Raw genomic sequence first — 5,666 nt, 5'->3', positions numbered from 1 at the left:
TTTTGTTCAAGGGGATTGTGCCTTGGATGCAGTTATAAGACTAAATCAAAGATGTCTTTATCCATTCATACAGGGTTTTCTTTTTCCCATCAACTTGGTGATGATTGTCAACCACGTGTGTTTAAGATGTCTACCAAATGTCCAGGCTATGGAGTGGACCTTGTTAATCAAATGCGACCAGGTGGCTCATTGGATGTGCAGTGGGTACATTTTGATAATATACATAGAGTCAAAGGATGGTGCACAATGGGTTTACAGTGGAAGACCAACATGCTCAAGTTCAAATTTGGAGAATGTTGGATGACCAAATGAAGCAAAATGGACTTCCACCTCCTGAATTTAGAGGATTTATGTCTGATGAAGCTCAATCAAACTGGATAGCAATTCGCACAATATACTTTGGTGGGCCATAAAATAAGGTGGAGCATACCAAGAAATGGATCAAACCTGCCTTGGGTGTATGCAAGATAGACCGTACCCACTTCCCACAGTCCGCACCCAACCATGACATCCATGACCACGACTAACTTGTTGAGTTTTCCTTGATCCCAAAGCACGAGATTACGATGTGTGGTACACAGCTAGAACTCGTCGAGTTACAGCTTGGCAATGCCACGTAACTCGCCATTTGATGTGGTCCTTCCATGCATATGTCCACGCGGCATTGCCACATAACTCGGTGAGTTACGTGGCATGCGGACCCGACAACTCGTCAGCTTTGCCATGCAAGTCGGCGAGTTACGTGGAATTGCCAAGAGGTAACGCCACGTAACTCAGTGAGTTACGTGGCATTACTTATTGGAAATTCCACGTAATTCGTTGAGTTACGTGGAAAATCTCAAGTTACTTGCCATGTAATTTGCCGTGGGTACGTGGCATTCTTGACGACTTGTCTAGTGTTCATGCCACGTAACTCAGCAAGTTACGTGGTAGTCACGTAACTCGACAAGTTATGTGGACACATTGCTTCAATGAGGTCAGTGGGTTACGTGGCGTGCAACGTAACTCGGCGAGTTCATAAAATAAAAAGAAAAAAAAACTCCATTTTAGAACGTTAGGTCAAAACTCGAGCTCAAAGGCTCGAGTTCATCTTTAAGTCTTTGAGGACCGAGGTCTGCATCAGTCCAATCCACAAAGGGTCCCCTAATAGAGCGACACCAGATACGCGGTGACACGCCGTGTCTGCAAAGAGAGAGATCGAGGCTGGCTAACTTTGATTCCACTCTCTCTCACACACGCGCGCACAAAATGTGCCTGGTTCTCTCACATGGACACTCACACAGATTTAGAATGAGCACCCCTCTCTCTAACACCCCCGTGCATGTGCAGAAGATTTTGAATGTGGCTTTCTCACCCTCTCTCTCACATACACAATGTCAGAATGTGTGCTTGTTGTTGTGTCGCGGGGGGGGGGGGGGGGGGGGGGGGGGGGGGGGGGGGGGGGGGGGGGGGGGGGTTGTGCAGAGCAGGTGTTTTGTGGCTCTGGAACCTTTTCACACGTATACAAGCAAGCTAACTATAAATTTGAGGGGTTTAGGATCACTACAAATCTTATATTATAACTTAAAATTCCATAATTTGAACCCGCTTGAGAACCTTCTTGCAAGGGTTTGAGCCGGCCATTTTTCATTTAGAACAGGCTTTGGATAAAGCAAACATATCTTTTCCAAAGACCTAGCCATATAGAGATGACAATGTGTGTGTGTGTGTGTGTGTGTGTGTGTGTGAGAGAGAGAGAGAGAGAGAGAGAGAGAGAGATATTTGGGGTTGGGGGGCAAGGCTCAAAAACAAAAGAGATTTACGTGTGCCCTTATTGTCTTCATTTAGGAAAATTGTTTTTGGCAAACCCTAACTCGATCAACAAACATTTCTATGATTACTCTGATTCAAAGTTTGATTTCGATCATTGCTCTCTAAAAGAGAATCTCGTGAAAAATATCGTAGGAGCTACTTTCGATGGTCATCTTTGAACGGATACAACAAACACTGAAATACCAAGAGACATAGGAGCACTTATCTCCACCTTAAAGACAAACACACAAATCTCAAAGCCAAATTAAAAAAATTATATATATATGTACACACACACTGGCAAGGTTGAAAACTGCAACCCTTCCCACCTGCGGGAAAGTGTGTCTCCGCTTACAATCATGCTGCTTGAAAACTCAAGAATGCCCCTTAGGAGCAGGAGAAAAAGGAAAAAAAAGGAATCATTCCACTTGAAATTTGAGAGAAATAGTGTAAAAAGAAGAAAAACGCAAATCATTCGTCTAGACTTTCCTCTTTCTGTGTACGGTTAGGAAAATGATTTGTCTCGAACACTGTTTCCCACTACAAGTATGGCACCAAACCTGAAGTGATTGTAAGGAGGGGGGGCGAGATAAGGTGTTTCTTCGTGCTAAGGGACGATGGGGGTTGAGAAAAGCTAAGTAAGGTAAATAAATAAATCGATCTATTGTGGACGTTGTTAAGCGTGCTTAGTGGATTGTCGTACTAATCAATGGGTAGCGAACCATGCATGTAGTGATGGCCTAAAAGTTCCATGCAAGCGACGGTTATAATATGCACCCGATAGCTTGTATGGTTGCATTAATCAGCTTATAGTGCCACCAAGAGAGAGAGAGAGAGAGAGAGAAGTTACGGTGGCAAGGCAAAATAATGCTCCAGTCGTATCCCATGCTATCATCCCCGAGCATGGGCTTGTTCGGCTCCGGGTCATCTCCTTTTCTTCACACAGATGCTAGATGAGCCAAACCTCGCTTGTGGCCACGTTTTCTCGTGTGCTCTGCTACACCCTATAGGATCTTCCTCTTCTGACAATGGGGTACAATAGGCATCGCCCAGCCTCAACATTAGTATCTAACCAATGCAAACGTCCGCAATGACGCGGACAACATGGGATAGCACCTCCAAGGCATGGGCAAACTGCTCCTCCAGCATTCCTCCTCCCTCTCTTCTTCTTTGGCCCAAGCGAGGGCTCGCATTTCTTGTGTTTGCGATGAGGTCTCCACTTCATCTTTGGACGAACTTTGAGTTACAGGGGCACCTCATGTTGCGCGTGTGGCCCAGTGGGCAGGTAGCTACAAATTGTTGGTTGCCGAATGACGTGAGGAGTATGGCAAGAGTGGGAGATTCTTTTTTTCTTTTGGACAGAGACAAGGGAGAAAGAAAAAATATGTACTGCTGGAGGAGTGCACCAATCAATGGGAGTGTGTGTGTGTGTGTGAGCAGAAATGAAGAGGGAGACAGCATGTTGGTGGGATAGAGAGAAATTAGGGAGAGGCAGAAGCGGGGTGTTGGCGCAAGCAGTAAATGAGGGGGGGGGAGTATCTCCCACATCTTTGCATGGCGTGTGTGAGCCGGAGGGATTAGTGTGTACTGCAGCCCGCCAGTGGACAACGAGATCGAGTGAAAGTTCTTGGCAGCTAAACAGTTCGAAAGAGAGAGAAATCGAGCGGCTGCATGAAGTTGGAGGAGTCAGGGTGGCCAAGTGGTTTAAGGTGCCAGACTCCAGTTCTGGTTCTTGTGAGAGAGCGAGAGTGGTTGAGGTTGGTCGAAGTGAGTGTCAACAGAGACATAGGGACAACTTGCATGTTGGGCTGCATGGTGCGCTATGGAATCGCTTCTAAGGAGAGAGTGAGAGAGAATTGGACTGCACCTGTAGTGTGTGTACGAAAAAGAGGGACGGTTGCTACTCGTTAACGGACCATAGCCGCATGCTGCATGGCAACTAGCCAAGGAGAAGTGGGGGAGAGAGAGAAAGAGAGCGGGAGAGTGAGAGACAGTGGACGATTGGCAGCTACCTGCATATCTCACCATTAAAAAAAAATGGTGTGAGTGTTACTTGTAATTGTTGGCGTATGCATGTCACTAGAGAAACAGTGGCGTATGCATGTCAGCAGTGACGCTTGCCAAGGTATGGGGATGGCTACGCCAAAGTACGAGTATGGATGGGCAACGACTGTCGTAGCCTGGTCGATGGTGTCTCATGGCGTCTACGGCTGTAGATGACGTGGCATGGCTATTCCCGAGCCTTTCCCATTTTTGTTTTTATTTTATATTGCCTTCTTTTCTAATCAAAACCCGAGCTCTTGAGAGCCAGGCCCTCCTCATAGCAATGGTATCCAACTTGCTAGAAGCAAAAGAACCACCTCGACATTGTGTGCCAGGTGGAGTATTGATTATCGAAACTCCCACCCGGTCGGCTATTTTGAGCATCTTCTATTGGGGGCGTGGCAATTAATTTTTTCTATTCTACTCTTGTCTCTTCTCCTTCATCTTATACTTGCATGATCCTACTTGCTCTACTTGTCGTTCATCTTGGACATAGTTGCACAATTCCGGACACGATTCAAAGGTCTCTTATGATTATTACTACAAAAAATCTCCTTAATTTATTCTTTCACTTATTTTCCAACTCTATGAACATTCATTAAGTCTTGATGATCGCGGTCTCATGTGCTCTCATATTCTCTTTGTACTCACAAAAAATAAAAAAAATAAAAAAATTTACCACTATTGTAGAAACTAAAGCCTCTAATCATGCCATTACTACGGGTCCTTCAACACTCAATTTCACGATTCTAGTTATCTTATTTGAGTTACTTAATGTTCTTCTAATTTGATGAGGGATTGACCTTAACTATCCTAAAATTAATTAACTTTTTTGTGAAAATCATGCGTATGAAAAAAGAACAGACTAATAAATTTAGATGATTGCACTTAGCTTTCTTCTTATTATCTGAATCTTCAATATTTGGAGCGTAGCTTTGGCTCTGATACCACTGCTACAGACGAGAGCGTGGTTGTCCTGCAAAATACTCAAAAGAACACGCTGCAATCCATGAAAAATCACAAATCGACATACCTCGAATCACACAACGCATAATCCAAGTTGTACACGAGCAGAGACAGAAAGAGAGCGTGATAGAACGAGAGAGCACGTGCAGACACACCTCCTAGAGCGGAGTGCTACGCCGGCCACGACGAGAGAGAAGAGAAGAGAGGAGAGAAGAATAACACAAACACTGGGTGCAATCTCCCCCGTGCAAGAGTGACCATTTTCCTCTTGCACGTATTTAATTTATAGATTCTTGAATGGTCAAAGTGAGTACAAACTGGACGGCCGGTCATAAATGGCCAAAGCTCATAAAGAGCACTTGAATAATAAAATGTACATAAAATATGATATCCTTTGCAATAGCTTAGCTCGGTCAAGCCTTTTCCACCTGTCTCACAGCTGCAATAAATAATAAGATATCAATTCCATAACAGGTTTAGGCAGGTGCCATATTTCTATGGGCATATAGGCCACACTGAGAGACCATGCAGAGTGTTGTATTTATCTTGACCTGTTTGACAAAGGCGGCTTCTACACTTTGAGTTGTGGCCACCATTTCCACCTCTATGCATTGTCCACAACATGTGCGTGTGTTCAGACTATCTGATGTGCCACCGACAGATACCAATCACATTTTGTATTTCCATTGGAGCATCAAAGACCTTTTTCCACCACGAGGGCAGACAGTAGACCTCATCACTCGTCGCCCCCTTGATGAGGAAGACAGACAGGGAGTCGTGGCAACGCTACTAGAGGAAGGGGTGTCGGACGAGAAAGTGATACAGATGGCAGAGTCAGTGGGTATATTTGGGCCAATGATTACAGA

Source organism: Adiantum capillus-veneris, chromosome 22 (assembly GCF_014529385.1).
Source record: "Adiantum capillus-veneris isolate H3 chromosome 22, ASM1452938v2, whole genome shotgun sequence".
NCBI classification, from domain to species: Eukaryota; Viridiplantae; Streptophyta; class Polypodiopsida; order Polypodiales; family Pteridaceae; genus Adiantum; species Adiantum capillus-veneris.
This window is presented reverse-complemented; position numbering follows the sequence as displayed.